Source organism: Triturus cristatus, chromosome 1_1 (genome assembly GCF_964204655.1).
Source record: "Triturus cristatus chromosome 1_1, aTriCri1.1, whole genome shotgun sequence".
Classification (NCBI taxonomy): Eukaryota; Metazoa; Chordata; class Amphibia; order Caudata; family Salamandridae; genus Triturus; species Triturus cristatus.
The window spans coordinates 1,135,298,278-1,135,313,936 of record NC_140579.1 but is presented as its reverse complement, the minus strand read 5'-3'; the positions used below and the strand labels follow the sequence as shown (position 1 = coordinate 1,135,313,936).

The 15,659-nt window shown below is 49.1% G+C and overlaps 1 protein-coding gene across 11 annotated transcripts in view; it reads right to left on the bottom strand.

Annotated features, from left to right (window-relative positions):
- The window catches only part of LOC146871733 (transcription factor SOX-13-like), a 671,695-nt gene that overhangs the window by 333,228 nt on the left and 322,808 nt on the right, over positions 1-15,659 (bottom strand). The window lies entirely within an intron of this gene.

Here is a 15,659-nt window from a genome sequence, read left to right as displayed (position 1 = left end):
TCGTGGTTGTGTCTTCTTCTTGGTGAGGTGTCGCTGCCTCTCTTCCTGCGTGACAGGCCGAGGGAACTGACAATAAAACGAGGAAAAAAGGGCCATCAGTACCATCGACATGGCATGTCATAACATATGCACTCGCACATAGCGCCTGAAACAGTTGGAGGACCACCGCCCGATCTTCTGGACCTCCCCTTCCCCCAGGCACCGTGCGACTGCCTCGGTGGCGGCACCTATTCTGAAGGAATGTGTTCCAAAATCACTGGGTCCAGCCCCGCTCTGCCCACCGCCATATCCAAGACCCGTTTAAATTGAAATTTGGTCAGCGGATCCCCCCCGTGTGCATCAACAGTGGGCCCCCCCTGTTATTTGGTATGTATGGCAAAAACGCTTCCATATGCGACACTGGGCAGCAAGGGTTCCCCGGTGCTCGCCGCAGAACCACTACCTGCCCCCGTCCCTCCTGATCTGTCTTGGATCTACTAATAGTAGCCTGCAAGGCATCGCCATGCAAGCGTATGTCACTGAGCTGTAGGCCTCCCCCCAGGTCCCCTTTATTCTTAGCCACCAATTCCCCTACCCTAAAGGCACCATAGAAGGCTAAAGTGAAAGCTGCCTTGAATAATAAACATTCCGTCGCGGTAGTGCAGGTCTGTTCTAGCACTCCTAAAATTGATGCCAAGGTTGTAAGACCTATCGGGCGCCTAGTGTCGGGCGCGGACCCCTGCAAGCGCTGCCAACCTTTCAATGCCTTGCGCACTACAAATGTCTGAGTAGGGTCCCGCGTGCCGCTCATTTGCACAAAAAATGAAATGGCTGCCATGTGTCTCCTAGCTGACCCCACTGCCCGCCTGTCATCCAGCAAAGTTTGCAAGTAAGCGCACACCCTAGCCGAATCCGCCCAATGCCCCTCCCCCTGGTCCTTTAAGAAATTGCAGTATGCCCCAAACGCCCCTTCGTATGCCTTCCTTGTTCCTGGCGCTAGGCTAGCTGCCACCAAGTCCGGTAAGTGGGGGCACCAATCTGCCAGAGCTGCTCGGGGAAAGGCGTTGGGTGTGGTGCTGCTCCCGGGAGATGAGATCTGAAAACCTGCATCTTAAAACGAGACAATGCGTCAGCGGCGTGATTCAATACCCCCGGGACATGTTTTGCCCTAAACTGTAGGTTTAACTGCATGCATTTCAAAACTATCTCCTTGATTAAATGGAGGATCATTTTACATTTTGCCGACTGACTGTTTATGCATTCCACCACCGTCATAGTGTCGGACCAGAAAACAAATGTTTTGGTCCCCAGTTGTTCTGGCCAGACGAACAATGCCACCCAGATGGGGAACAATTCTAGGAAACCAATGTTCGCCGTGAGTCCAGCGTCAATCCACCATGCCGGCCAGCGCTGTGCCACCCACTGAGTGCCCAGAATGGCGCCGAACCCCTCACTGCCCGCGGAGTCTGTCATTAAACCCAACTCTGCACAGGAGGTGATTGGGCCGGGCCACAGGACAGAGCCATTGAAGTCCCGCAGAAATGCCAACCAAATACGCATATCCTGCTTGACCTCTTCGCTCAGTCTGGTGTGATGGTGCTTCTGCTTCAAGCCAGACATTGCCTGCGCAATGGATTTTGAAAAAGGGCGTGCCATTGGTATGATACGCAATGCAAAGTTTAGTTGCCCTACTAGTTGCTGCAACTGATGCAACGTCACCCTTTTTGTTGCTAGGCATTGGCTCAGTGAGTCTCCAAACCTTTTCACCTTATCATTGGGGAGCCGCGAGCACCCCACGATAGAATCTAGCTCGATCCCCAGGAACTCTATGACTGCGGCTGGTCCAACGGTTTTCCCCTGCGCCAATGGTACCCCAAAACTCTGCATCAGTGCACAAAATTGTTCCAGCGCCTACCCACACATCGTGCTCCCCGGTGGCCCCAGAAAAAGGAAGTCATCAAGGTAATGCAGCACGTGCCTATGCCCCGTCGCCTGTCTGAAAGACCATTCTAGGAAAGTGCTAAACATTTCAAAATATGCGCACGACACAGAACACCCCATAGGCATGCACATGTCCATGAAGAACTTGCCCTCGAACTGGAAACCAAGTAGGTGGAAATCGCTCGGGTGAACGGGCAGCAGCCTGAAAGCAGATTCTATGTCCGATTTAGCCATCAGCGCCCCTGGCCCAAACCCCTCAAGAGTTCAATTGCCTGATCAACAGATGCATAACGCACAGAGCAGAATTCCTCATCAATGGAGTCATTTACTGACTGCCCCCTTGGCGCTGATAAATTGTGGATCAACCTGAATTCCCCTGGTTCCTTCTTTGGGACCACCCCCAGCGGAGAGCACACGAAGTTATGTACAGGAATCTTGTCGAACGGCCCCGCCACTCTGCCCAACCTACATTCTTTCTCAATTTTCGCCGCCGCCACCCTACTGTTCTGAGTGACCGACAATTGGTTCCTGCAAAAGGGGGGACCCACAAAATCAGCTACTGGGATTCTAAACCCCTCCCTGAAACCTTCCACCAGCATCCTTGCCGTGGACGTGCATTTGTATCTGTTTAACCAGGGTGTCATAGCATGCAGAAGAATTGGGGACCTAGCTTTGCTGAAACCACCTTCAATCCAATTTTTTGGCCCCTCTATCCCTCTGTTTTTTAAGACATTTTGCTTCGGCATGCCCTGAGTTGCCACAGAAACTGCACGCGTGTTTAAATCTTCATGTCCCTGGTGGCCTCTCGCAGGTGCGCCTATTGAAATCCCAACAGCATCCCTTCTTCCCAGCCCCCCCACCTGGTGCAGATGAGGGGAACGACCGAAAGGGCTGCGGACTTGGCGCGTCCCTTGCTGGCTCTGTTGTCAGACCGCCCAAATGATCCAACCAAGCTATCCCCTCCACTTGATTCCATTTTAGCGTTGGATCGGAAGCCCTGATGCGCCTGAATTTCTTGTCATAATCCAACCACCCAGTGCCCCCCTTCGTTGCCTGCGCCGTGCTGATCCTTGACAAATAACAAGACATTGCGGGCGCCTCCTCTGGGAAACGCTCTGTCATCACAGCCATGTAAATATTGAACGCCAGCATCCAATGCCTGATGTTCTCCTCTACCCTATACTTCAGCATTTCATTCGCCCACTCACACGCGGGCATATAATCTTTTTTCCTCCTCATCTCTTCCCTCTCAACCTCATCTACTAAGAGTGAAAAAATGTCAATGTAAGCCCCCTTCCAAATTCTCTCCTTAACCTCCTGCGACAAATGGCGGGACAGAGATTCATACGACGTGCGCGATTCGCCCGCACCTAACAATGGCAATGTCTGCGGCTTACCATGCGAAAGTCCTGCAGTGTCTTTGGGGATCACGACCAATGGAACTTCTTTATTTTTGCTTTGGCCGATTAGCTGTCTTGCCTTTCCAATCCGTTCGCCCCGGCCACACCCGCTGCACTCAAATTCAACCCCATGCCCCCAAGCCAGGGAAGCACAGCTGCTAGGCTGGAGACAAAATCAATCAGAAGTGTTGGTACCCCCCCGGGTGCGGTTGGAACATTTAACGAAACATTGGGCGCCCCTGGCACTGATACCCCCGCTGTGACGATAGGATTTACTGGTGCTGGTGGCGAAACAATGTGCATCGGAGGCACCGGAATTAATGCAGGGACCACGGGACATGGCACCCCCCCCGGATCTACGGGTGAAGGCTCGCTTGCCGGTGGGTTAGGGGACGCGGGCACTACAGGCACAGCTGGGCCCCCCACCGCTCCCAGGGACAACCTGCGTTCCTTTCTTCGCCCTATTCTTTTTAGGTAGGGGCGGGAAAGCTTCTCTAGGGGGTAAAGCGTCCCTGCGTGACCTCCCTGAAGACCCCTCCTGCGCATCCAGCCTGTCCGCCAGCTGTGCCATGGTGCTATCCATCTCCCCAATCTTTCTCATCAGGGCGTCTAACACATTCGCAATGTCAGGACGCCATTCGCCGCGCTTAACTTTTGGGGGCATGGCCACCTACTCTGGCAACTTTTTACCACCTGTTCGTTGGAGGAAAAAGCACGACCGGCCACAGCACCCACGCTACCAGAGCCTCAATACTGGCTAACCCAGCAAGGCAGGTGAGCAATCGGCTCCAACCCGCTTGGCTCCTAGCAGCGCCGGGATGCAGGCCCTGTACGCGTCCTCAGGCACCCTCAGTGACGGCCCTCACGTCCTCGTGCGACCCTTCCGATGCGTGCACAAAAGCGGATACTCCCTCGACCGCTCCCGCTGAATGGGATCTCCGACGCGCTGCTCTGTGCTCGCCCGCTCGTCGCTGCGTCCTCGAGCGTCCCTCCCGATGCGTGCAAACAGCCAGGCACTCCCTCGATAACTCCCGCACCACGGAGACCCTGAAAACCGGCGAGACAGCAGCCGACAACACTGTGTGGAAAAAACGAAAAAAGGTTAGAAACCCTTCCGAGAGAGGGGGCACACGCGACGGTTGTGCTTCCGAGGAAAGCGGAGTGCAAAGAGACTGCACCTCGCGCTCCCCCCCCCCCCCCGGTTTTTAAGGGGTTGTCCAGCCACCAGCTGGAACTGGTTCCTGGCAAGGGGTCACCCGCGACCCAGAAGTGATTGGATCACTTCCGGGACGTGGGTGAGCCTCCCATGACCCGGAAGTGATCCAATCACTTCCGGGGCACGGCCACCCGACCAATGCGGGGGCAACGGGACGGGCTAGAGACGGGGGCGCGGCCGACCACCATAATGGCAGCGGGGCCGATGCCGGCCCCACCTTCCTCTTCTTCATGCGCTCGCTGGGTCCGTGGATTGGGTCCCGCGGTCGCGGGGTCCAGTAAAGTCGGTCAGTACATTTTCATTTGATCCAGACCTCAACTGAGATCAACAAATACAGTACTAAAATTATTATTAATACTCTAAAAAATGATTAAGATAAAAAACTTTTGCTTGTAAAACACACTATCAGATGGTACAGTAGCATTATTATACCGCCCACCCATACAATATTCGATAGAGATTAGATAAGATAGAATCTTCTGATTGTGCTTATAACTTAGAACACCTTCAGAATGCTTTTTAAAAACTTAAACAAGTTAATGGCAAACAAATTCATTAACAGGGGAGTTACACAATGTAATTAGATCTTGGGCCAAGAATGCATTATACTTTAATTGGATTGGAATTATATAACGTTGTCGTGCCGCTACTATACTCGCATTGGGACATATTAGTAAAACGTGGAGCAAATCTTGTTGGCCACCTTTGCATAATTCACATAAGCCTTTGGGATTATTTGTACCTTCCCAGCTAGCTAAAAATGTTGCTAAAGGGAGTATACCCAAACGTAAGAGTAGGATTCAACGCCTTACTCCGTGCTCTAGTTGAAAACGCAAATAGGGAGAATAAGTTTTAAATTCTATTTGTTCTGCAAACACTTTATAATGCTTCAATTGAATGCAATGTTCTTTATCAGATTCATAACTGATTCTAGGAACCAGATGTTTTAAAAACAATTTCAAGTGTGCTGGGGACCACTCCTGTAAAAGTGCAACCTTAAATTGAGAAACCTCGAAGGCTTTCGCCATATTCCTATTAAAAGTAAACCCAGATGCTTCCTCTCTAAAACGTCTCCAATTTTAACAGATGTCTTAGAGCACGTTTACTCATAGTACGGCCCGCAGGCCGCCAGCGGCCCGGCAAGCCTTCCTTGGTGGCCCGCGGACCTTGCAGACATCCTACCTGTGTTGTAAAAAAAAAAAAGAATTTGCAAACACTGCCTGGTTCAGCAGCCCGGACTCTGAGACTCTGCTCTGTGGGGGCCGGGGGATTCCAGTGATTGTCAAAGTGGAGATGCAGGGGCCTAAGAGGTGAAATACAACAAAGCTTTATTAACATGTAAATGGTCTTTTAAAGACCTGTGAAGTACTTGGGTGTGGCTGTGTGTGCGCGCTGGGAAGCTGTCTCAGTGTGGCTGTGTGTGCGCTGGGAAGCTGTCTCAGCCCGGGCTGAGGGCTGACACACCCACAGGGGGTGAGATGACAGAGGGTGATGGAGGGAGGGAGAGGAAGACAGAGGGAGAGGGAGGGAGACAGAGGGAGGGAGAGAAAGGGAGACAGAGGGAGGGAGAGAAAGGGAGACAGAGACAGGGAGGCGGAGATGGAGGGAGGGAGATGGAGGGAGAGAGACAGGGAGAGATAGAGGGAGGGAGACGGAGGGAGAGAGACAGGGAGAGATAGAGGGAGGGAGACAGAGAGAGAGAGAGAGAGACAGAGGGAGGGAGACAGAGGGAGACGGAGAGAGAGAGACAGAGGGAGAGGGAGGGAGATGGAGAGAGAGAGACAGAGGGGGAGGGAGACGGAGAGAGAGAGACAGAGGGGGAGGGAGACAGAGACAGGGAGGGAGGGAGAGGGAGAGAGGGAGAGGGAGAGAGACAGAGGGAGGGAGAGAGACAGAGGGAGGGAGAGACAGGGAGAGAGACAGGGAAGGAGACAGGGAGAGAGACAGGGAAGGAGACAGGGAGAGAGACGGAGGGAGGGAGACTGAGGGAGGGAGACTGAGGGAGGGAGACTGAGGGAGGGAGACAGAGGGAGAGGGAGAGAGACAGAGAGGGAGGGAGACAGGGAGGGAGACGGAGGGTGACAGAGGGAGGGAGGGAGACAGAGGGTGACAGAGGGAGGGAGACAGAGGGAGAAGGGGAGGGAGAGGGAGAGAGACAGAGGGAGGGAGACAGGGAGGGAGAGAGACAGGGAGAGATAGAGGGAGGGAGACAGAGAGAGAGACGGAGGGAGGGAGACGGAGGGAGGGAGACGGAGGGAGGGAGACTGAGGGAGGGAGACTGAGGGAGGGAGACGGAGGGAGAGAGACGGAGGGAGAGAGACGGAGAGGGAGAGAGACAGAGAGGGAGAGAGACGGAGGGAGGGAGAGGGAGGGAGAGAGACGGAGAGGGAGAGAGACGGAGAGGGAGAGAGACGGAGAGGGAGAGAGACAGAGAGATAGAGAGAGACAGAAAGGGAGAGAGAGAGGGAGAGAGACGGAGAGGGAGAGAGACGGAGAGGGAGAGAGACGGAGAGGGAGAGACAGGGGGAGAGAGAGAGACCGGGGGAGGGAGAGAGACAGGGGGAGGGAGAGAGACAGGGGGAGGGAGAGAGACAGGGGGAGAGAGAGAGACAGGGGAGAGAGAGAGACAGGGGGAGAGAGAGAGACAGGGGGAGAGAGAGACAGGGGGAGGGAGAGACAGGGGGAGGGAGAGACGGGGAGAGAGAGACGGGGAGAGAGACACAGAGAGAGAGAGATAGATGGAGATATATAGATGCCGGGTCTGGTGGCTCAGTGGACGAAGGCGTCTGCTGCAGGGACCTGTGTTCAACCTCATGGTCACAATTTTTTTTTGCTTTAGCCCCGCCCCTCCCCTCCCCCTCTGACCCCGCCCCTACCGGTGCGGCCCTCGGCCACAAACCACACTGTAAATTTGGCCCCCGAGAGAAAGTTTGTGAGTACCTATGTAGAGTGTCTGGTGCTGCATGTAATAAATTGTACGCCCACCTAGAAATATTCGAAATAACTCTGGCTGTGATTCCTGTTACCGACAGCTCAAGACGTAGGGCTTGAACTAGTACAGACTTCGAGACTTTTAACAATTTAACAGTATGGTCCCTTCCTTTACTCTTATAGATTGCCATGTCTTAATTTGTGTGTATTCCATGGCATATGATAAAATCGGAGGGATTTTCAAGCCGTAAACCTCCAACATTGGTATAAAGTGTCTATTTCCCGTGGAGAGGTACAGTCTCTGTAAAGCCCCAGCGTGAAATTCTGCCTTCCGACTCAAGTGTTGGAGGTAGGCTGTATCTAGCAGATTAGAAGTAAAAATATGACCCAAATAAACATACTCTCTTACTGTCTCTATCGGTTCGTCTCCTAAAGACCAAATATAAGGTAAGGGCTTCCTTCTGCCACTGAAGGGGAGTGCTTTAGTTTTAGTAATATGTGGCACCAGAAAATGTTTAGTTGCATACAGATTTAATTCATTCAGGGTTCTTTGTAGGCCTATCGGGGTCTGATCGAGTATCACAATATCATCGGCATACATTAAACAGAGTATATCAACTTGAGCTAGATTAGGAGGGAAATGTATTTCAATTACCGGCCGAGCAGCGCCAGCGCTGCCAACATTTGCCGGCCTGCCACAAGCTTAACTGCAGCCAGCGCGTCAGCAGGACATGATGTGATGTCCTGCAGCGCGCCTATTGGCCACAGCACTGCCTCTTGACCTGACATCAGTCACAACAAATGCCGCACTGAGTTAGAAGCTACTAATTCGGCTCGGTCACTGTCAGCCCCCAAGCCTGCCAGGAGCAGCCTCCATGACACAGCGCGCTGCCACTCTTTTAGATTAATCGGCACTATCGGCGAGGAGCCGCTATCCCATTTATGTGTGACTTTGCATTTCAGTGGGGTGATGCGGACCACCGTACTGAAATGCGTTAGTCTCACGCCTGATGCGTGATACTTGGCAGGGCTTTGCATGTATGTCTTTGTCTATAGCTTTAAATCAGTTGAAATGTTCAGTGTTTTATTCTGTGACTCACCCATCATGCTAGGCGTAAAAGAGGACTATTTGGTTGACTCCTGGATGAGTGGCAGGACCTTTCACACGCGTGTGATATTGAGCGGAGACTTGGTTTATTCTAGCAATAAATATCAGCTTCTCACCTTCAGTTTGTCTCTAGCCTCTTCATTTAACAGATAACATGAGGTACTTTAATCAGGCCGCCTATTCTCTAGTGTGTGAAAATCTCTGGGTTTAGGCCCAGGGTTCTGATTCCTGTGTGCTAAAGGGCAATAGAACAGCCTTCCACGAGGGCAGTGTCTCTCTGCTGGGTGACAGGGAGATAATCTGAGATCTTTTATCTGAGGGCTCGGTCTCCTCAATGTTGGTGCCTCTCTGCTTCGGCTTAGTGATAATCTCTGGGCTTTCAACCAAGGGTTCGGTTTACTCTGTGCTTGGGATAAAGTGTGGACTTCGAACCATAGCAGCTTCTCCGCACTGCAATATTCTAAATACTCTTAACTACTTTAGTCGCAGGGTCCCCCATTCTTCTCATCAAGGGTCTTGAAGCCCGAGTCTAATCCTCTCTGCTAAGGGATATCTGCAGGTTTTTAGTTAGACCCCTAGTGCCCTAGCCCCCTCATTGTGAAAATGTAGGGGCTTTATACCATTGGTCAATAATCCTAGGAAATGACTGCAATTCTCAAGCAGACACAGAATGGACACATCTGTCTGCAAACATATCCAATGAACATGCAAATGAGACTAGTTATACTCAAATTGCATTCATGCTTATGTAAATCGATATTATACAGGCTTCATCTAATTGGGACTGCAACTGGGGTGGTTCATGGTTACCGTAGTTAGCCACAAGGTTTTGATCAACCATCCTTTTCCTGCTACCAGCCATTCCCTTGCCTTCAGAGATGCCAGGGTGCACTTACTGCATCTACAACCGAGCCTGATCCAGGACAGCTACAATACCGCCTAGCAGACGTAGGGGGTGGAGGTTCCATAACAGTGTGATACCTTGCTTAACTTGCCCGCCCACAACCACATTCAACCTATTCCACTGCTGAACATATTATTTACATATTAGAAATAGGGCAGTACCCTACATGGCCAGATGTTCCATCAGCGCCAGGGCTACCACATCACATATTCTATCACATCTAGGCCCCCAATATTCACATGATCACCCTACGGCTGCATGGCCTCCCACTGTCCAAGCCACTTTGGGCCCACACTGCCTCACCAAGTGATAATGAACTTCCATAAATATTTATACAGAACACACCACAATAAAACTGACACTATTATGTTTAGCATGGTTGATCATATCAAAGACCTCTCATACTACCCCCCTTGTACCCATTTGCTCACCCCATAATCATGGCACCTCTTTGCCCATGCACCGCCCCCACACCACATATTAATGTGGCCACAATGCTTTTGTGCTTAACCCAATATCACTGGCTTCTCTATTAGGATTCCTCTAGAAAAGCTCTGCTACCCTATACAAAGGCTCCTACAACCATGTTTAACCAGTACCCTTGCCACCTGCATGCGGGCACACCTCAGATACTCGAGAACCCCAATGCAGAAATGAACGGTCTCCAAAAATGGATAAGTACTGCTGCTGTCCTTATTAGGACATGCATGATGTGCTCCTGTTTAACCATAAATAAAACAACTTAATTCCCATGCTCCACAATTGTATTACTCCCCCAAACACATGTGCTCTCCCCATACGACGCCTCTCCCATAAATCATCATACAAAGGAAGTCGAGCAAATGTTCTAGCCAATACTATATGTCTCCAAGTTCAGAAGGATTCCCTAGAAACACTTGCCTGTGCTTTGCCTGTTAGAATATGAAAGCATAGAGTACATGAGGCATAACCTTACCTAGTGCACTCAAGTTCATCCCTTGTGATGGGAAACTTGGAATCTCTAATCATTCGAGCACGATATTTTGCCACTTAGACTCCCATTGGTGTGCAGTTCGTGTTGGGTGAGAATGTGGATCTATATTAAGCAGCAGACTGTCCTTCAGACCCAGAACATCAAAACTGCCAGATAAACCAGAGGACAACTGGCAGCATTACACTGAGGTAGGTGTTCTTTCGGAGGGTTTGTAGAGAGCCCTGCAGTAAGGCACTCTGGTTCGCCATGAGTGTAGGCAAAATTAATTAATGAACGGTGATCCTATTTATGTTGAGCTGTCAAGAAGAGTTGCATGAATGTAACATTAAATTTCCGAGCTTCTGGAGTCCACAGAACTCACAAAGAATGCTAGAAGGCAACTTAAAATCTGGTGTATGCATTCAATGGTTATTGGGAACTCTGAAAAATTCAAATTAGAATCTATCATGAAAAAAATCTTACACAGCCTTAAATAAGTGAAAAACTATACAGAAATATTTATGCAAAGTCAGTACCTGTCTGCCTCACCAACCCTTAAGAGTCAACACAATGACCAATCTATGTAGAAACACATAATTCTATTCTGTGAAGAGAAAAGACGGGGAGAGAACCAAAGAGACATATCGAAATGCACGGAATGAAAGAACCATATATGGAAATACATGGAATGGTACTATATCAAACGAAACACCAAGAAGAAATCACATAACCATCTATCTAGAGAAAAAAGGAAGACACTTAACAGAAGAATCACATACCCATCTTTGGAAAAAAAACACACACAGTGGGCTCTAGGAAAAACCCATGGGTACACGGAGCAGCACAAAATGGGGATCCATGTACAGAGAAGAACAAGGACAGACAAACAACAGCATCAAAGGAGAAAATAGGAAAAGAAACCAGTCAGGCTTAATGAACTATCTATGGAGTATTACTAAATGGGGATCCATCAACAGGATAGAAGGAGGCCAGAGCCCTAGAACCATTTATGAAGATGCTCTGGTTGGTGGCTCCCTCCATCAAAACACAACAAAAACAAACCAGCACAACAATAAATAAAGAAGAGAGAAACGAGGCTGTTTCAAAAAGAGAAGCCAAGCAGACCTACAAAACCATCTGTGGAGCAGCAGGGAGCAGGGCTACGGATAGAGAAGAACCAGGACAGTCAAAACAATTCGGCCTGAAATAGGGTTCCACACACAGCACTGGAGAGCAGGAGTGAAAAGAACTAGGTTGGGTCTTTCCAGATTCCATGCAGCACCCTCACAAAGGCCTACTCTGGTGGTGCCACACACGCTGCCCACTTCTGTGTTCAGGACAGGGCAGTGCCACAGTCAGCCTGAGCCTCTAGCTCCAAATATATTTTATGAGAAGAGACGTTGCAGCCAATACAAAAATGTATTTGCCTTTCATAGATGCCTACAAATTCACATTGGTGTAATGTCCTGCTACAGCACCAGACATTACACTTCCCATCTCAGTGTGACTCACAGAAGCCAACCTTGACCGATGAACGGTTGTTGGCATGCTCAGATTCAAACCAGTAACCTTCAAGCCAAACACAGATTTCTTCAACAGGTGTCCAGCAATAAAGGAGAATGCAATTTGGACACACTTGAAAACCAGGAGGGTGCTGGAGTGCCAACGACCCAATTTTTGTTTTTGCTATAAAACGAATCCAGCAAGTAGGTACCATCGCTTCTGGTATAAGTGCCCCTTTAGCAGACATCTAACAGGTACACACTGAAGCCCTTGATGATTCCCGTAAGTTATTGTCACTAATTCAACCTATTTCCCCCAGCATGTCACCAAATCGATGGGCAATAGAGTAGAACATTTATGCAAGTGCTCGCATATATGGCAGCAGAGGCAATGGGAGATGGTATGATCTGCCTGAATCACACTTTTTGTCAAGTGTGAAAGACAGCCTAGAACTTGGATCACCTTGATCCAAACTTATCAACTTAACAAACAGGCCACATCTCAGCTTACCTACAAGCCAAACATACCAGTACAGTACGCATCCACTTAACTACAGGACCGCAAATCAACTTAATCAGTAGACTAGATTTTAACTACATCAAAACCCAACTTAAGCACCAGATCACACAGCACCTCGGAAAAGGAGACTGGTTGTTTCTGAGGGCCAACTGAGTTTTAAAGACAGACGCAGATCTAACTGCCTAAGAGGTGAACAACATACACAGGAGACAGAAGGTTCCGGTACCTGGAGCTGGCATGTTAGGCTCCCTTTACTGAAGACATCTCAGACCCCGACAGATGGTGCGTAGAAGAACCCTTCAGCCGACCGGCCGCAGGGCTGTGAGATCACAATGCCTCCCGGGTCACAGCAGGAAACTGACATCACTGCTCACCCAGCGCCCCCTATGACGCCAGCTGGCAGGATTACCTCTGCCAATGGGATCACGACACTCAGATCTAAATATTCAGATGGTTGTGCTAGAAAGTGAAGTGTTTGAGGAATACTCATTTTACACCCCACAAAAGGGCGGAGTCGGCTATACCAAACTTGAAACAAGTGATTTACTTACACAGTAGGGATAACTGCACCGTGTGCCTTAACACAGCCTATCTTTACTGTTGCTGTAAATATTAACCTCGTGCATGCACACGATCTATGCCTTTCATATTTACTTTTAGCATTATCTCTCGCTGTCGCATCTATGGCACACATTGGCCTTATCCCAGATGTCTGAGTAAAAACATCACTGAAAGCTAATTTTTAATGTATGTATTTTTATTTTTTCCGTATATGTTGCTTCTGTGCAGATCTGAATTTTGTTTTTAATGCCCTACAGCAGTAATGACAGATTCCCCCTAATCGAGCACACAGCATCTACACAACCTCCGTACAGCCGTATCTCTGAATTTCACTACAAGTTAAGGGCACGGCGAAAAGCTACGGAGATCATTTTCTCATCCACATTTCTATACATCCTAATGATGTTTTGGGGAGGGAGCGGATAGACATTACGGTTGCCACTTTAAAGAAAACTGGAGATAAAAGTGAGCGCGATTAACACAGGATGTAAAGAGGAACTGGGTGGGTCAGGAGAAGGCCGTGGAGGTGTCGGGCCCCAAACGAGGTAACAATAGCGCCATTTATCGCCAGGTTCTCCAGGGAGGGAGAAGGGTAACAACCAAATAAATGCCCTCTTGTGTCCCTATAAACTACACTGAAACACCACTGAAGGGCAAAAGTGTAAAAGTCACAACCCAGCAAAATCATCACCTCCCCTCCTACTTTCACCACTGCCCAGGTGCTCACATTGTCACAACTACATGTAAAATCCATCCTGTCTGAAGACATGTCAGCCACAGCCTCCCCTTCCACTTGTCCTTATTACACACAAAGCCCAGGGAAAGAAAGGCACATTGGGGCTGCTGTGGACACCGCTGTTTGCTCACACAGCCTACGTCGCCGACTCATCCACTGAGCTATTTCGCACATATTCTGCGCCGGGACGCCTCTTTGCTGGGGCAGCTATCGCGCTTTACAAACCCATAACATAACATATTCTGCTAGGAAATAGCTGTCTGTGCTTTCCTTCAAGGAGACATTTCGCATGACGGATTCAGTTTTTCCTTTACACACATTTCTCTTGAAGCAGAGGCACAGCTCAGCTTTTCCACAGAAAGCTGATAGGAACTTACTTGGGGGCATATTATCAAGACAGGCGATAAAATTATCGCCGCTTTAGCGGCAGAAAACTGCCGCTAAAACGGCGATAATGGGCTTCCAATTGAAGCCCATGTTAGACGTCCTTCACATTTAACATGGGCTTCAATTGGAATACCATAGAGCATATTATCAAGCCCATTATCGCCGCTTTAGCGGCGATAATTTTATCGCCTGGCTTGATAATATGCCCCTAAGAGCCGGAGCAGACATCAAAGCCAAACTGAAGTGTACACTTTCCTGCAATTCACATTTATTTTTAGGATGGTTACGCTCCGGTGAGTAAGACATAAGCTCTCAATTGTGTACCTGTGCCAAACAGAAGTGAATAGATTTTTTAAGTTGTTTGGCCTATTAACCAAAACAGAAGCGGGCAAACAAACCGACTGCTCCTCACTCAGGTGTCAAAATTGGGAAATGATTAGTAACGTCCTTCCTAATATTGTGCATGGAACAAATACTGGAAAGGTAGTTTCCTTCTTGCATGGTATGTGCATAGGAGATGGAAGCAGGGCAGAAGTCGAGGGTACGTGGAGGTAGACGGCGTGTACCCACTCTTTTCTCAGGGTGGACACGGTCTACCTTGCCAAAAGGATGAGCTCCACAGAAATATGGTAAACTCGTCCCAGTGTAATTTTCAGACCGGGATACATTCAGCAGCAACTGCACACTGTCTGCTTTCGGTCAGGAGCAATATTCTGCAGGTGAGGGGGACAGAGGTTTATCAGATTCCGGCTGGGCCCATAACAAAGGCGGAAGTTAAAGGGCCATCAGGCCTCCTTCTGTTGGGCGTACCCTGGCTGGGGGCTATCAGGAGTCTCACACCTAAATGCAATGGAGGAGAAACAAAAGGATCTCTTTCATAAAAGCAGTAACCCACCCGGTTTACATACATACAAATCTGTCAATTGCGTGTTACATAATGTGCTTTGCAGGAGCACTTATTAGCCTTCTATGCTACTTTGATTCAAAACTGTGACTAGAAAAAACACATCTCTCCAGCAATACGTTAACCTCCAGAGTTATCTTACCATAATAATTATTCCGTTATATAGTTGGCACAAAAAGATCTCTGCAGCAGGTGCCTTAACCCCCTAAGATATTTTAAAATGCAGACTTTGCAACCAATTAAGCGGAACAGATTTAATGCCACGTTTCTCCTTTTTTGCTCATTTCTTTGTGAAAGGGTTAAAAAAACATAAATGCATAAGATGAGGCCCAGATTTGGCATCGGGGTTGGTCAGTTTTTGGGCACAATCCAGACACAAAATCTAATTTGTTAAATATTGTAATGCACTCAAATGTACTCATTATAGACCTGCTAACCAAATGTGTGAGGCCTTAAGATCGGATGGCACTTCTTGTGAGGTCATGGGTTGTTATGCCAATTCCTATGATGCCATGTGCAATGTCATGCACTGTGATGTCACGCGCCATGATGCTACTTACATACCGTAATTTGGTTCGTCCCCCACTTCTTTTTTTAGGACTTGTGACTGATGGAAGC